The sequence below is a fragment of the Diadema antillarum genome, unplaced genomic scaffold (assembly GCF_040938485.1).
Source record: "Diadema antillarum isolate AM-2024a unplaced genomic scaffold, OU_Dant_1.0 seq00000278_RagTag, whole genome shotgun sequence".
Classification (NCBI taxonomy): domain Eukaryota; kingdom Metazoa; phylum Echinodermata; class Echinoidea; order Diadematoida; family Diadematidae; genus Diadema; species Diadema antillarum.
This window is the reverse complement of record NW_027271309.1, coordinates 295,365-314,520: the sequence shown is the minus strand read 5'-3', so window position 1 is coordinate 314,520 and position 19,156 is coordinate 295,365. Positions and strand designations below refer to the sequence as shown.

Sequence of the window (19,156 nt, the reverse complement as noted above, 5' to 3'; positions counted from 1 at the left end):
GTTATAAACTTTACATAGATGGTGACTTTATAAAGATGTTAGGAGTGTGTTACAATACCTTTGCTACCTTTTATATTGAGTTATTGTTAGGGATTGTACACTAGAATCCTATATGACACTATCTTACTAGAAGTATAAAATATATTACTTGCTTTGCAATGTTCTCTGAAGGGCAGATATCTATGGCACAGTTTGTTAAATCAGTTACACTTCAATTCATTTTCACTTCTTTTACAAAAATAAAATTTTGACATGTACAATAGTGACAAAATAAACAGGTTTTTTTTTATTATTATTTCATATCTAAACACATCTACTCAAACATGCTTCCTCGCATCAATAAGTCATTCAATGATTCACAGCTAGCGGGTGTTAATACTACATGTGACACTGGCAAGCCAGAAGACAATATTGGGAGATTTCAAGATACATATCAGCTGTGGAAGACTTGACTGGGACATCACCCACCGTCTCCCGACACAAAAATGACTCACCACGGGGTGAACAATCTGTCTCAGTATTATATATAGGTATGGATGGACAAACTTTCATCAATTAACCATTTGGCTAACAGCACCCGATTGCACCGACTCTTGCTGGAAACACTTGTGGTAATATTGCACTGTGTCGCTGGCTTGGGACACTCCACGTTTGTTGGACCCTCTATGGGACTTGCTGACAGTCCAGTCCTCTGTGCAATTGCACTTCAACAGCTGCATGGTCAGCGATTCAAGTTCAAACAGATAGCGGTCCTTGGCATCTGGCACCGTCTGATGCATGAAGTCGACGAGTCGGAAGAGGTACTCTGCGTTGTGGCCCACCCAGCCCCGCGACGCTGCCACGACCTTGGCCGTCTCCTCGGCCGTATCTGGCCCCTCGAAAAGGTCGTTGTCGGGCGTCGCCCTGAAAGCGATGGCACTGATCTCCTGGCCATCCTCCTCCTCCTCCTTCTGCCATCAGTGACAGTGAATGTGACCTCCTGGACCTGGTAGCCACCCAGATGACACTCGCGGGTGTTGAGATGGAGCAATGCCTTTGTAATCTGCTCTGTCCCCTCCACCTTAAACACCACTCCCCATGCCTGGCCCTAGAGGAAAATGGACAAAAAGACATGAAGTCACACACATATGCATAAAGTTGAACAAATATTCTCACACTCTTTCCTTTGTCTACTGTAAAACAAAACATTTTTGTGTGCATCATCATGAAACTCTCACAAAATTTCACGAGGAGCCATGATTTAAGTAATATGCATGCAAAAAGTTTTTGTCTAAACAATACAGTACATGTGGTATTTTTTCATGGTTGGCAATTCCTGAAAGTTTCATGCCGTAAATGTTTCCAGTTCTTCAGTACTGCAGGCCAGAGATGAAGGGGAATGCTGTGGGGAGGGGGGAGGGGAGAGGGAGGTGAGGGAGGAGAAGAGGGAGGGGGAGAGTGAAGGAAATCACCCTCCCTTGGGTTTCTTGTGTTCTGGGGTCCAGATATTTCTAAGGACCTTAGACCCTAATGGTTACACCCCAATCCATTGACAATGGATACAGTACATTGTGCACAGAGGCAGAGACGTGACAATCGACAGTATGTCCGCTCCTGACACACCCATGACAGAGCTTAGCAGCAGTCAAGCGCATCAAGCACCAGACCATGACCATTCAACCTTGATGGGTTCTTTAACAAATGAGGTCCTTCAAACCGCATGAGGAAGGCTATAGTCTATGATTGAATCCAAGAACACCAGGGGGAAAAACTTATCCACAGTACTACAACTTAGATCATACGTGCATTCATATACAAATGTATACACACACGCACGCACGCACACACACGCAATTGTGTTCTGAACCCTAAACAAGCATAAAAAGTCAAATGATTTTCATTAACAAGTGGAGGACGAGCCCCGAGTGTACTCGGCAAGATGTCTATGGGAAATGCATGTTCTAGCAAAATCAACCCATCCTCAACAGGTTAAGATAGAGTCAATTGTATGTTCCTTCTGCATGCAAAACAAAGATGCAGAGTTTACCAAGTACTATTACATAGCCTCATGGCAAAGATTTTCATGATACAATGTGTAGGGGTCTACTTGCAAGACAGAATGTTAGATGAGTTCTTGATCTTCAAACAGGCAATTTGGCACATGTTTGAATTTAACTACATCAGTGTGATGTTCCGTTGTTGTTGAAGTTTTTTTCTCGGCACTTCATGAGGTATAAAGGATGATGCAATACTCTGGTTTGGCAGGCAGGGCAGCTATGATATTATTCAAGTGCCTGTCCCCCATGTTATGAAATATGGACATGCAAGTTTAAAATCACTGCCTTTCAGTCAATGTGCTCTACCGATTCAAGTATTCTGTCGTTTTACTGACAATGCTGGTGCTGGCAATTCATAAATGGCTCTTAAGTGTAGGAACACATAAAGCATTACTTTTTTTTTCCTTTACAATAAAATCAGATGAGAATAGAAGATGAGCAGCAGCTTTGTTTCAAGGCAAATATACAAACTGTATATATTACAAAATGACAGTTGCAGACTTCGCCTGATGCGTGAGAATAATGGGTGCCACGCGTGAGATCGTGAGATGGCCCCTAAATGCTTGAGTCTCACGCAGAATGCGTGAGACTTGGTAGCTCTGTTGAAAGGGGGAGTGCGCTTTGATTCTAATATCAGAGAAATATGTATCGATATGGCAGGCTAACACATCACACCATCATAATGTACTAGTACTGCATACCCATAACTGTTGAACATAGAACAGATTGCCAGGCTATTATCTCTTCTACCTAGTCCTATTTTTAAAAAAAAATCATCACAAGATAATTTTCTTCCAGTGTTAAGTTCAATGACAATATTTTGATCAGGAGTCCACTAGTTTGTTTGGATTAAACACCCATTGGTCTTGGTCATCTCAACAGTGGCAAAATTTATTGTTTGAGTGTTATGCAAAGTAGGTATACAATGAGTCCATAATTGGCAAGCTAGATGCAATAATGTACACATATCTTGTGGGTGCTTCCATGACTAGTCACAAATATTTCTTCACTTATCACACATCTTGAGACTCAATCACTCACTTGTAATGAAAAATAATCATTCACTCTGAAAAACATACACTTGGGATGTCGACAGAAAAGTGTGTGTCACTTAAAAATTAAAAATGATTGGTTTAATTCATGCAAAGAATGACATAAGCCATTTGCTCATCAAATGCTGTGTGAGCACCACTTAACTTGACCAACAGTGCTCTTGATTTTGCAAAAATAAAGTGTATGCTGGTCTGCAGGTTTGATGAATCCTGATTTATGAGGCCGTTTGACAAGAGAATAGGTGTATGCTCACTGGGTACCCTATCATTAATGATAACTACCATCATGGATAGGGGAAACTGCTTCATCAGTCAGCCCCTCATTCACTCTTTGCTTATATTGTAAAATACTTGATAAGATTGGTGGGAGTTTTATCATTGAGCACCTCTCGATAAAAGAAGTAGAGTGTGCGGCTTGTGATGACCTTACTGTTCATGTATAATGTACTTTAGATGAATAGTTGTGTATTGAACAGTGCAAGCTACTACGGAGCTCTACACCAAATATAGCCACTAACACTCTAATTTCATATGTCAGGAAACACACAAAACTGACAACAATCTACATCACTGTGTGGGGGTTATACTTTGTAGCGGTAAGGAGTACAAATAGCATTTAAGTTACAGATAATTCAAAGTTAGTTCACTACACAAGTGTTTACATAGACAGAAAAATCCGTCTGTCCGGAAGATTCTTTCATTTTTTGACTTTACTGGCTCTCCGTAGTAGACATAGGAGGGGATTCCCATGAAGCCAGATGAGGTCTCCACGGAACATAATCATATATCCCCGATGACCAGAAATAGACCATGGAGCCAGACCAATCTTTCGGTCAAGTGTTTATTACATGGACCCTTGTTTAAAGGACAAGTTCACCTTCATAAACATAAGGATTGAGAAAATGCAACAATATTAGCAGAACACATCAGTGAAAGTTTGAGGAAAATTGGATAATCGATGCAAAAGTTATGAATTTTTAAAATTTTTGTGTTGGAACCGCTGGATGAGGAGACTACTACAGCTTGTGAGTCATATGCGTACAACAGTATGAAGAAAATGTAAAGAAAATTCAACATATTTTCACTTTTTTTGCATAATAAAAGAGCACTTGACTTGCCTCTTTCTAAAGGCACGGGGAATAATATTACCCATAGCATATGTCGGTAACGAGTCAGGGGAATGTGTACTTTTTTCAAAAGATGAAATTTTGTGAAATTCTCTTTATATTTTTCTTATATTGTTGTACGCATGTGACATCTAAGTTATTCATACACTGCAGTAGTCTTCTCATCCAGCGGTTACTGCACAAAAACTTCAAAAATTCATAACTTTTGAACGGATTGTCCGATTTTCCTCAAACTTTCAATGATGTGTTCTTCTAATATTGCTACATTCTCTCAATCCTTATGTTTATGAAGGTGAACTTGTCCTTTAATAGTAGGGGGCAACTATCATGTGAGTTAGCACACTTCAAGTGAACTAAGAGTCTAGCAGGCTTTGCACGAGCCTAACATGTGTGAGTTTTGCCTCAAATTCATTCCTCAAGGCCATTTTGGGAGGGACATTTTAGCTGAGCTCGCTGAAACAAAGACAAAAAAAAAATTGGGTCTATAAGTGAAGCCATACAACATCAAGTACAAGTAGGCCAAGGTTAGCTGCTTGTCCCATGTTAACACAGAAATGGATGGAAGATGAAGGTAAAGATAGGAATAAACAAAGATGGCAATAAGTTCAATAAATGATCTCTGATTTAACCAAAAAAAAAATCATGTTTTTATGGTAACGTGACTAGAGGACTTACAACAAAATGAAAACAGGATCATGCATTACTTATTATATTGACTAATAGATGGGACTTGAAAGATGGGTAGACGGACAGTCTTGATGATAAAAATTGTGCCATACATGGACGACACATGCTGTTGTGATTTCCGAAAGATTGGGTGGGGATGCTGAACAAATGTTTTCAGAACAGTCACTGCTTTTTGGCAATCAAAACTTTGAGAGTACAAAGTGACCTTCACAGGGTTTTCACAGTGGATTGCAATCATCCATAATGACTTCCTCTATATTGCATTGTACTCTTTCTGCCTGAAAGACACTTTCTGATGTTTTGCCACACCCTATACTGCATTGCTTTGTTTGCTGTTTTTTCTCTTTTTCTGAAGATCTGCACATAACAATTTTGAGTAGCAACTCCACAGAGCGAGAAATTGAGAAACTTGAAGTAGCTTGACAGAAAGTAGTGATAACGAAAAGAGAAAACAACAATATTAGATTACTGCATACAGAAGACTGACAAAGTTATGAATTTTAGAATGATGTAGAATAACAGTTTGCTGGGCCAATAACCGAAGTCAAAACTACTTAAATCAACGTAAGTATTTCTCTGCGGAGTGGTCATGGAAAAAAAAAAAGAGGAAATTTTGGCAACCTTTGACATTTTCCTGGACAAAACCATGGCTGAAGCTAGTGCACAACTTGTAACGAGGCTATAACAAGTATTTGACTTTTTGTCAGAACTTGAATGCAAGGCTCACTTATCCCGTAATCTATTGTTCCAAGTGAGGATGTTAACTCAAGTCTTATCCTCACAAACAGAACACTGAAGAAGACTTGTGGGGGGGGGGGGGGGTAATCCACAAACAATATACTGCACAGGTTTCAGCTCTCTCTTGAAGAGACCTTTGATACTGAAGAATGACTTCAAAAGGTCAACTAAGATGCAGTGAAAACACACTGTACGAGACTTGTTCAAGTGTGAAGTTGGTGAGCACACCAGTGAAGGCTTCAAGTTATCTTATCAGCAAGTTATTGCTGAAATGTTATCCTTTCATGCTCATAGCCAAATAAACAAACAAACAAACAAACAAAATGCCAACTTGACCTCATCTGTTGGATGAATTATAAAAAGATTGATACAAGCCATCTGTGAATATCAAATTCTTTGCACTAAAACAACAATTCGGTAATTCTTACCAATTTAAAGCATTAGCAGTTGAGCAGCTGTAACATGTGAAATAACCTGATGCTATAAACAGAGCTTACCTTTCAGTGAAACTTAGTAAATTGACCGTAAATATCCTGACATTCTAATATATTCATGAAGGGCGCGTTGAGACAACTGTAACTTCTGTTTGGATGGTCAACAATGTCCCAGTGATAATATACCAACGCTGGGGGGGGGGGGGGGGGGGGGGAACTACAACGTAATGATCCCACCTAGACACATTGATAACAGGGTTGACATCCACATTTTGTTTGTATTGGCACCAAGCTTGGTCACCGTACCTGACGAGAATTCTATCCAGTAAGAATGAAAGTAATTATGACATGTTGTGTGTGTATACCAGCATGTGGTCCCAAGAAAAATAACACACTGTTTTATTACCAAGCCCTCATGACTGTGCAAAGGAAAACTCTTCATCAGATCCGACAATTTCATGCCTGCCTCGCTTGGACGGATGTGGCATCCAACTACATACCAGAGAAGCAAAGGTCACCTCTATACCCTACTGGCTTGTGACAATTATGTGGGCATCAGACCTTTCTGCCAATCATACCGCTCCGAGAGTAATGAAGCAAGGCAGGTGCTTGTCAGCTTGCCTGCCAAGCTTGGCATCAGGGGCCCTGTATCTACAGTAGCCTATCACCACAATATAATATGGTATAATATCACATCACTTATTTGTTTCATTTCTCACTCTGAGACTGACATGAAGATAGTATCCTAAACACATACAGTCATTGGATCTGTCCGATTTTACATTCTGAATTATATCATAAATATCAATGAAGGGTACAAAGATAAGTTACATAAAATGGTAGAGTATATAAATTAGTTGTATCAATGAAATGCAGTTGGTTCTAATCTAGGGTCGCTGTTTCAAGATGTTCCCCAGTTCAGTCCTGCAATCCTGATTTGTTTGGGGGTATCCCCCCCCCCCCCCCCCCCCCGTAATGTTACCATTGCAATATAAAACAATGCAAATGAGCCAACAATTATTTCAGGTATCATCAAACAATATCTCATTGAATATTTAGTGGAGAGGCACAGGGAACTTACCCCTTGTTGTTCAATCATTGTTGCAACTCTTCCAGGCTGTGATATAAAACAAAAGCAAAAAGAGTGGTAAATCCAACCATCCTGTGAATGCTGCTTCAACACCAGCACATGCAATATGCAGTCTTCTGATGATTTATATGTATTATTATGCATTACACTTGACAAGGATGCATTCATCTTTTGAGTGAAAACAACAGTAATACTACAAATCTGCAGATACATGTATCATCAAATAGAGTGGTTGCAGTGGTGGTGAAATCTAATCTGGACAGGAAGGAATTCTGTCAAAACAAAGGAGACTAAACTTGAGATACATGCAGTCTATTGGTGGTTTGTATGTGTGTGTGTATATATATATATATATATATATATATATATATATATATATACAAAGAGAGAGAGAGTGGTTTACTGTAAAACATGATATATTCGCGGCAGGAAATTTTCACGAATTGGAGCCGATGGCCTCTTTTGTGGCATTAAATTTTTGCGAACTGACACTGGCAAGCAATGCATACAGTGTAGACAAGAACTTTCGCGTGCATTTTATTTTCGCGAATCTTGGCACTCGCGAAATTCATGAAATTAAAATGCATGTGAACATTCCTCGTTTTACAGTATGTGTGTCCAGTAGTATATTTTTATATGCAATAAATATACAAAATACATTAATACATATAAAGAGAAATACTTGTGGGTTAGAGCAACAACACTAAGAAACGAACGAAGCAAACATGAAATACCAATTAAATGTTTCACTTTAAGCTACACAAACTTGACATAATATGGGGTGTAATGAATAGCAGAGCACTAACATGTGATATCAGAAAAACAACAACAACAGTAATACTGTGTCTGTAACATGAGGCATTACAGGATGTTGTGGATTACATTGATGCTATCTTTGGATTTGGCTACGGTTCCTTATCAGTTCATCCAAATCCTCTCATGGGTGCTGCAAATTCGTACATTAAAGCATGCAGACAATATCACATCTATCAGAATAAGACATATTTGAATTACTGAATCCCTTTAACATTGTCAGACAATTATCATTTATGCGGTAACACCATGTAGAACAGTCACGTAGAACACAAATCCATTGCCGGTCTGGTTGGTTGGTCGAGACACCTGGATCGGACGTGTCAGATGTCACAGTAGAAATGTGTGATGAGTTCACCAGGTTGTAACATACCTTGTCGGGGGTTCCACGGTGTGTTATACTGCCTTGCCAGAATCTAGTTACAAAGCCGTCCACGTAGCCAGTCTTCCTGTCTGTAAAGTCGAAGTTGGGATGCCATATCAACGACCCATAACCGAAGATCCACATCGAATCTTGCGCCAACATCTGCTCTTCTGATACCGAGTTATGTTGAGGGGCCATGTCTGCTGATGAATGTGAACGACGACTAATGCAATGTGGAGGCTGCTCGTTGAGGATGGCTTTCACCTATGTGTGAAAGATGTGAAAAGGTTGCAAGGTATTAAGTTTAGCAGTGATGTTCGTAGTTAAACAGCGATTAAGCCTCTTGCGTCGTTTGTCTGTGAAATGTCCCGCCGGCATTGGGTTTCCTGTGTTGTTGACAATACAGTTCCACACTACTGAAAACCACCTTGTCTTCTGTACTACGCAACATAGACCTTGGCTCAGTACGCACAACACGCCGGACTACTCGTGCTCTCCGGTTTGTTTATCATGAATAATTCAGTAGTTGATCGATGGTGCAACACTAGCCAATGGGCACTTGCGATGCATCGCTAGAAACGCGCTACTTTTTGCAAACATCACACTGATTGGTCTATCGCGTCGAAGGCTAAATATAGCTACGCGACATGATGCAATCACGTTAGCATGTGCGTAGTTCTGATGCAAGCACGAAACCTCGCCTACGCATTGCATGAATGAACAGATCGCGTCTGTTTTTTGTGTCGTAGTACCACTGGAATGTCTTGAATCAATGGGATTTTCCCGGCGGAACTCCGGAAATTTCCATCCACAGTGACCGAGGGAACCAGAACAACTTGTATTACTGCGTGTTCAAAGTGTAATATCTACAAACAGACAAATAGTTATGATCTATTAAACAGGAAATGATGACTAAATATCATCAGGATTTGTGGTGAATACTAAGTAATTATCTAGAACTAATAGGATCGTTTTCTTGTTTTTGTGTTTGGGGGAGGTAGGGGAATCCTTGATCATAGTGATTCCCTCGACGGGAAAACAAAATGTGTGTACCAAAAGGAGGACAGATTTGTTACATGATACTCTACTTGCCTGTATATAGTAGATGCTGCGTCAGTTTTGTTTTGTTTTTTCCACAAGGAGTTTCTCCTTTCGCTGTAAACAGTAACACCACCTTTCACGAGCGAACGACGTAATTTTGTAGTAATCAGACGACTAAACTTGATAAATCATGACTATAAAAACCACGGCTATTTGACAAGTTAACTTTTAGTGTTCTAATATCAATGTCACTGTAGTGTTAATATTAACACCACCATCGTTTTTATTTCTTAATAACGCGACTACTACTGCTACTGTTTCTATACTGCAACTATCATTATCACACATTTGCCACTGCTACAACATCCCTACCGTAATCATTGTAGAAGTCATAAAATGATAGGGACCTATAGCAAAAGTAGTGGTAGTGGTAGCAGTAATAGGTCTCTTTACAGTGGTGGGTATAGTAGTAGTCGTAGTTTCAGTATTAGCAAGGAGGTATATGCCTACCTCTTTGGTATCAATATCTATCACTACCCCCAAACTTTTGCAATAAGTAGTGACCGGCGACACTGTTGTAAGCACAAAGGAAACGTTGTTTTACTAGTCTTGTTAATTACTAACGCATGAAAACTATGAGCAGCTAAATAGAATTTGAAATTAAAACAAAAACAAAAACAAAAGTTTCGACATGCTCAAAGACCAGGCTTATCATTCTGCCTGTCTTGTAAACATCTACAACTCGAAGCTATTACTGAACAGTGAGTGTATTCCACTACAGTTTGCTACTACACGCGTCTAGAGGCTCGTATAAGGGGAAGCTGGAGTGGTATGTCGAACTTTTGACACCAAACTATTCTTGGCCTTATCAAGCGAGGATGGCATGCTCCTCTATCCAGAGTTGCTGCTCGTTCTACAAGCCCTTGCTGGTGTGTGCTGTCCTGTCCGTTGACATCGCTTAGAGACTGGGCATCAAATATATGAATAGCACCGCCCCAAACGATGGGGGGGGGGGGGGGGGGAATGCCTCACAAAATGACGAACACGTTTTTGTTACAATGGCTGTAAAGATGCTATTTCATGGAATTGATTCATCCATTTACTTTGAAGCACTGTTCGTATTTTATCTAGTCCTGTAAAATTAATAGTAACTGTGCAACGCATAAAACAGTCTCATTGTTTATATTACGGCTACTACTACTGCTGCTGCTGCCACTATACTACTTCTGCTACCAGTGCTGCTACACTTCACAGTGGGTCACTCTCATGACTTGCTACACACACGCGTCCACAAAAAGCATAGAAAAGGGTCTTCATATATAGTGATATAGCGTCGCCGACGTCCCCCACCCCCCCCCCAAAAAAAAAAAAAACCAACAGTGTTTCCTTCTCCCTTTTTATCACGATTTAGGGGTCCTATTTCACAAAATAAGATTCAGAGGTAAAATTCACAAGAATAACATATCACAATATGTGGTGAAAATTTTAAAATATCTTATGGTTTTACCAAGGACGGTTCAAGGAGGTACAAGGCTCGCCTAGTACCTCCTTGGTTTTACCCTATTTCGAGGGTGTCGAATCCGAATCTGGTTGATGCAACACTTGCATTTTCAAGTGTTTTGAGATATTCAAGATGGTCGCCGAAGTTACCAAAATCTTAAATGTCTCGGAAGACCTCAAAGATGAAAGAGTTGGATTATCCAGATTCGGATTCAGCACCTTCGAAACAGGGTTAAATCATCAAGAAACATTTGGGCAAATGGTAACACAAGGTTAGACCAAAAATCTGTTACATGCAGACTATTCAAAATATGATATACATGCATGTATGACTACTTTAGTCCATCGATACTTATAACTACGTTAGGGGAATGTGCTGTTGTGAAATTACCAAAAACCACAGACACATCATAATCTATGAATACCAACAAAATTGATTATATCTGAGCAAATTGAGCGCCCTCAGTCAGCAGCACACGAAAAGACAGACAGTGCTACAGAAAACTTGTATCCAGTTGGGCGTTGGCGACTATCAAGCTTTCCATGTGTGACGTCAAGGTATAAATTGCATGAAAAAACGATGAAGTCAAAACAAGAAAGAACAATGAGAGCTCTTTTTTTCTCTTGAATGGCACATCCAACATCTGAAGTCCACGTGAGAAACTTGAAAAGACGACTGTGAAAACACTCCCTCGAGGGTTCCACTTTTAATTAACCCGGATTCTTTTATCGCTCCGCAATAATTACAGTTTAAATAGCACGGGGCCAAGTTTGGAACACATCACCGGGGAGCCGAAGCCTGCTCCGGGGGTCTATTCATCAACTAAAACCCACATATGTCAAGACGAAATTGAGAATGATTGAAAAAAAGAAGGTATAGGAAAGAGAGGGGGTCGGTTGACTGGTTTGGGTGAGTAACCGCGTTAATTTAAGCCTGAGCTCAGCGTCACACGAGGTTTATTTTCTCATTTTCTTACTCTGGAGATATACACGTGCTACTTCTGCGACAATGCAAAGTATTGTGCTTGATCCTTTTCATTCATTCATTCATTCATTCATTCATTCATTCATTCACTTTTTTCCCATTTCCAAAAGAAACATATTCAAACATCCTTGTTGAACATTAAAACGCACTTGTATGATGAAACTCATTTGTGATACATGTGGAACCACCTCCCTGGTTATATTGACTTTCTAATGAGGTGTCGTTTCACATAGGGATCATTCCCGTGATACTGATGACGATTGTGACAGGAATTTGATAAATGTATGTGCATATATGATTATATACGTGTATGTATATATGTGTATGTATATATAACATGGGGGGTGTGCGCGCATACTTGCGTATATTGTTTGATGAATGTGATCATCATAACTTCACACTAGTGCAAGTTTCCTTGAAAGAATAACATAAACGTTACTCAAGCTAGTTGTTACCCGAAAGCTATATTAAACATATAGATGATGTGAATAGCCCAGCGTGCGATAGCAGTAACGCTATAATAGTCAATAGATCTTTCCAATACATCTCGACGTCAGCTTATAATATAGAGGTAGGCACCTATCTGTTTGAAACAGTATGGCTTCAAAATAGATTCTTCAAGGACAAGTTCACCTTCATAAACATAAGGATTGAGAAAATGCAACAATATTAGTAGAACACATCAGTGAAAGTTTGAGGAAAATTGGACAATCGATGCAAAAGTTATGAATTTTTTTAATTTTTGTGTTGGAACCGCTGGATGAGGAGACTACTACAGCTTGTGAGTCATATGCGTACAACAATATAAAGAAAATGTAAAAGAAATTCAACATATTTTCACTTTTTTTCGTATAATAAAAGAGCACTTGACTTGCCTCTTTCTAAAGGCAGGGGGAATAATATTACCCATAACATTTGTCGGTAACGAGTCAGGGGAATGTGTACTTTTTTCAAAAGATGGAATTTTGTGAAATTCCCTTTATATTTTCCTTATATTGTTGTACGCATGTGACATCTAAGTTATTCATACACTGCAGTAGTCTTCTCATCCAGCGGGTACTGCACAAAAACTTCAAAAATTCATAACTTTTGAACGGATTGTCTGATTTTCCTCAAACTTTCAATGATGTGTTCTACTAATATTGCTACATTCTCTCAATCCTTATGTTTATGAAGGTGAACTTGTCCTTTAAATACCAGCAATGCACAACGCATTTCACAGAGCAACATACATCTACAGTTTCTATAGTCACATACAGCCCCACCAATTGCAGTTGGTTTTACACCAATAATCTTCGGCCGCTTATAATATAGATGCAATGTCGGGGATGTTGCTTGAGGCCCTCGACCAATCGGCGAGTCTAGCCCTGACGGCTGTCCATCAATGCCACATTTGAAGGTCACGCTAAGGTCAAGTCATCAATATTTCATTAGTCCCGACTCGTATATATCTAATCTCTCTCTCTCTACCTCTCTTTCTATCCATCCGTCTGTCTGTCTGTCTGTCTGCATGTCAGTCCCCTTTCTCTGTATGATTTTCATTAACTTCATAAGTCAAGACAAACGGTGGAGGACAATAATTTCGTCGCCTGTATTATCATATTGCATTTGTTACATCATGAAACGTATTTCATTAGTTGGGACCAGCCAAGTCAATAAAGATTAGCAATTTGGGGGATTTAAGTACCTCACATTTATTGTTATTGATCGAGAGTCTTGCCAAAAAGCTTGAGGAGACAATTCCTCGTGATAACTGTTGAAACTATGATAGTCTCACCTCCCTGGATACAGGTGTTCTTCGGTGCGGGGTGTAGTTTGCAATCAATCACCCTTGAAATCTCGTTGCGATATTATGTTGATAAATCGTATTCTTGTTCCTTCCTTTTCCTATCAATTGACATGAAACGGAACAACGTCACGTTACAGCATTTAATAGTCTCAACAACAAGGGTTTCTTTCTTCCCTAACCCGCCCCCATCTCTCTCTCTCTCTATTTCATGTTTTTCATTATTATTCAAGCAATTTGCCTTCTTAAATCACTGATGATCTGAATGAAAAAACCTGCCCACAGAGTGAATGAAATCCCGCCTTCACAACTGGAGCATATTCTCTGACGTCATCAGCTGACAACCCTTCTCCATACTAAACCCGCTCAAAGGCCGTTCTTACTCCACTCGCATTGAAGACGGTGACGTAAACAGAGATAGTCTTCCGCACCAGTCACGGTTTTTGAACGACATTGGATTTGGTCACTTCCTGTTTTAATATTTTTCTTTGATCTATTTCTGGTTATAAGCAAGCACGGTCAGCATATGCATCTGTGCAAATAAGTAGCTAATCCAGATTTTTAAAAAAATAAAAAGCTCTTTCATGCAAGTTCAGATCATTATCCAGAAACACTTTCGAATGCCATTTTCTTATAGGTATTCCTATAAACCGTTGCAAATCTGCAGTAGGATTTTCACAATATTACATGATTTGGTCAATACGCAGACCTCAATTGTTTTCACGTTATCAAGAACGTACGCCAGTAAACCAAATACAAAGTATCTTTTCGACCCATCGTTGTTCCTCTTTATGTTAAAAATGTTTAGATTCTGACGCTGCCCCTCGGTGCATCATGTTTCAATACAGTCTAGCTGGAACTTACTCGTACCATACATTAATTTCATAATAACTCTGTGAAATGCCTCTTATCTACCGTAGACAGCTTGTCAGAGTAATTATATCAAATATCATTAAGTATTTTTATATACATTTTAAAACTGTCACACTCACACAAACAATTAAACAAGGAGAGAATGAAGTATATACAAAATCATCACCGGAAGTGATTTAACTGATTGATTTAGGACGGTGCTTGTTATGCGACTTGTACTAAAGTGATGCCAGTGAAAGTTTAGAAGAGAATGAATTCAGGGAACCATGACAATATCCGATGTTGACATCAAATCGACGCAGAGAGTGTGTAAAACCGCGTCTGGTTTGTCCATCAATCGAGATGGGTCAATATGTCATCAGTATGTAATGACGCATGCTTCTTTTGGAATTATGTCCTAGGTTAACCAGTCACACTTCACAGGCGGTTTTACACGCTGAATCCATTTGGGAACCAAATTAGATTTCGTGGGTTAAATGCACATCATACCTAAGTTGACAATGACACATGACAATGTGTTGTAAATTTCTCAAGAGAGCCATCAAGTCCAAAGGCTGACATAACACATGCAATGACGATATAATATAATTATTTCTGCGTATCACTGCTGGTGTATTGTGATTTAATTGGTTTTGGGGTTTTTAAAGTGGAAGAAGACAACGTCAACGCGACGGAAAAGACATGGTAGGCGAACCACATGAACTTCAACACCTGCAAAGTTGCCATATTGTTTAATTACAAAATATGATATGCCTTTCTCAGATATTCATGTTGGACGAATACCCATTTCACTATTTTATGATAATACAGTCTTTGAGCAGATTTGTGTGTATGTGTGTGTGTGTCTGTGTGTGTCTGTGTCTGTGCTTGTATAATTGTGTGTACGTGCATGCCTTTTCGTGCATTTTGTCAGATATGTCATTAAAGGATTAGTAAAACATTTCACTGATGTAGAATGTTCCCAACGGGATATCTCGATCTATCCCTGCACAGGTCAGTTGCATCGGATCCATACGTTTTGAGTGCCATCATCAATAGATCAATCGGGGCAATATACACACACATAAATGTATTGCACTGTTTGACACATTCATGCTTATGTCTGAAAGTTGAAAATTAGGGTAAGCTTTAGTTGGTTATAAACATGCACTTTGCATTATAACCTTCCGATCATTATATCGTTACTCGCAAAAGTTTCGGTGTTGTGACTTTTTAACAGCTCTGACAGTTATGAGCGCACATGGAGCACATGATATTCTGTTATATAGACATTGCTCGGGAGGTCAGTATTGGTGAACTTGGGAATCTTGGGTATACGAGTAAAGACTACGGAACACTTTTCTCGCTAGATTATTTAGATTGGACAGAGTAATAGTGATTCATTTTTCGTAATAAAAGGATAAAACGTGGATGAATGAACTACGAAAGGTTACCTAGTTCCGCTCATATCGTGAAACTGCAGCTCGATGTGGTAGATGATGGCGCACACTCGTTTGCAGCACAAGTCGATCTCGTTTGCATTTCTCTGCGATTTTTCCCCTGTTTCTTGCCATCGAATTTGTGTTATTTTGCAGGAAGAATCAACAATCTCAAAACCAGATGAATTAAGTTATGTTGACCATGTTTCTCTCTACGTTTATCATACGTGTACAAGAAAAGGGGAAAGGGTGATTAAAATGCGCTGCAGCACCGACTGCAATGAATCACATGTAATATTAAAGTCATGCTGATATCCAACCATGTATCATAAATATAATGTATTGTGTCCTTCGTGTTACGCGCTTCGTGCAGAACAAGACAAGTGATCATCGTACATTTTACATTGTCACGTTCCTTGTAAAAAAAAAAAAAAAACAAAAAACAAAAACGTGCATTTTATATGAAAATATTATACAAACCAGCTTAACCTAAACAGCAATGATGAATGTACGTATTAATGGAAGCGTCTTTGAAATTGCATTTCCTTCAAACCATCATTATGGCCTAAGAGTATCGACATCCGCAGGTCGACATTTGGCGTCCCATCCTTCTTTCGAACAGCTTCATTTACTGTCATTAAGTTCAAACGTTTAGTATGCAATCTGCTATGAATCGGATTCATAAGTATCAATGTAAGTATTCATAAGTATAAAAATGTGAGTGAGTGTGGGTGTGTGCGCATGTTTCTTCTCCAAAACTGAACGTCACTTTTACTGTTCTGGTTGTGTGAACTTGAAGGAGAGCGTCCGTAATAAAAGGGCAGGTATCGAGACCTTGCTCCTCTTCTAGGAATTTGGCCATCTCGGCCGAAAGGAGGTAAAGAGATTTCGGGGACAGCATCCCAAATTGTCAGCATTATGTACCCCAACATAAGAGGATTATCTGCGCTTGAACTAGGCCTCCTTGCTGAAACGTTGCTTGAACACCCGTCGACGATCGATACGTTTTTCTGCCCATTCACCCGTATAGCAGCCATTTGTCGTAGATTTGTTCGATTAGCTCAGGTGGGTTGAAAAACGGCAGTGTGCATCTAATCGGGCAAAAATGCCAAGAGATCGGTAGAGGCCATACCATTCATCGACTAGGGAATACGACGAGTGCACGATTAGGACATTGGCAGTCGGCACTACCACATGACACTCTTTCCTTCCTTGCTGAAGGAAAACGAAAAATCCAAGAAAACGATAAGATTTTTTTTTTAATTTTCCCTTCGCCTGTAAACACTGTATTTTTTCCATGTTTTCGTCGTCTTCTTTTCCTCCTTATTTCTTTATAACATGATCTCCCTTATTTACTGCGTAGAACTTAAAGGCATTGTACCATTTGCAGATAAAACAAAAACCCAGCTTTGGTACTTCAAAATGGTTTTATAAATGTGAGTCTAATTGGGACAGAAACAACCAGTTTCATCTGACCTCCCTAAAGCACTAAAACTACACGTGCAAGTCTAAATAGCAGCTCGAATGAGTTTACTTCAACATTTCAAAGCGCCCTCTAATCGCAATTTAAAGGACACCTCCGGGTGATTTTCAGACTTTTAAGGCCGTGTCACACCTTTCCGGGCAAGCTACGCGGGCTTGTTGCAAGGAGGGATTTTCCAACACGCAGGAAAATTTTCCGCGGGCGGATAAGAATGGTTGCGAGTTTCACACTTGTTTCTTACCTGCTAGACGCGTGCTACTTACCTTCTACTTGCGTGCATTCCGTGTGACCTGCGTGAGAGCTTTGAAACCGATCAGTTTTCTGTTACAAGCGACTTAGGGGTACTGAGAAGTACCTGCCTTGGAGTTGCCTGCGAGATGCTGCTGGTACGGGTCTCCTACTGGTGTTCTGCGTGTATCTCTGCGAGCGAACCCCCACGATTCACTCGGAACAACTTTTGAGAGCATGCTCAAGGCCTTGTCATACCGTATCTGGGGAAGTTTTGCGGCTTAACTTACGGGGAAACAAATTTGCTACCCGGAGCTCTCCGCAGTTGGTCCGCACCTGACATTAATATCTAGCGTGTATCTCGCCTGTAGTTGCCCGGAGGTGCGCACGGAAGTCCGATTTAACCGCAGCCAAGTTTTGAATATGACCAAAACTTTTTCTGGGTGAGTCGCGGGGATGCCCGGAGAGGTCCACGCAGAACGCCAGTAGGAGGCCCTTAGCGGCAGCACCTCGCAGGCAACTCCCACCCAGGTACTTCGCAGTCCCCGTAGGCAGCCAAGATAGTGACATTCTGTGGAACTTCTGCCATTCCTTCAGAGGAATTCCTTCACTGAGTTGTCAGCCCCCACGCGCCTGGCACACAGGTCACACAGTATACCCGCAAGTAGAATTTAAGTAGAACGCGTCCACCAAGTAAGACACATGCACTGACTCGCCCAAATCCTTGTCCGCCTTCAGAAATTGTCCGGTACGCTGGAAAATCCCTACACGCAACAAGCCCGCGTAGCTTGCCCGGAAAGGTGTGACAGGGCCTAAACATGGTTGCGGGTTAAAAGATTTGCGTGCGCACCTCCGGGCGACTACGGGTGAGATACGTGCTAGGTATACTGTCATGTGCGGGTCATCTGCGGGGACCTCCGGGTAGTAAAAATTGTTCTTTGCAAGTTGCACGCAAGGCTTACCCGGAATGGTGTGACACGGCCTTTACATATTGTGAACAACTATAAATTGGTTACACCGGGTGCGGAGTTTCAGAATTTGTAGTGATTGGGATGAGGAATAGGAGTGTTTTCAAAATTTGTAACAAAGCACAATGAACAAGGATGATGACATGGCAGCCTCAAGACAAGAATGCATGATTTGGGGCTCAAGGAAGCAGAACAAAAGAAGAAGGTATGCATAAATTCTACACAGGTGAACTTGTTAAAAGCATGTGGTATCGTAATGGAATTACATTGCTACATTTCTGAAATATGTGAGGCTCTATGTCATCATCTTTGTTCAGTGTAATTTGCTTTGGGTTTATATTGATTTCTCTGCTCAAGGACCACAATAAATTCCACAAATCTATACTTGGAGCTGTTGATTTATGTACTATACAGGATGTGAAATTATGGAATGCCCCTTTAAGTTTAATCCTTTTCATCCATTGCGCAAGACAGATTTATACCATAGACAGGAATTATGGCATTGTAGAGAATAGTGGATTCAGGTGTGCCCC

At 40.2% G+C, this 19,156-nt stretch overlaps 1 pseudogene; it reads right to left on the bottom strand.

Moving 5' to 3' along the window:
- Positions 1-527: 527 nt before the first annotated feature.
- The window catches only part of LOC139729975 (uncharacterized), a 29,724-nt pseudogene continuing 11,095 nt past the window's right edge, over positions 528-19,156 (bottom strand).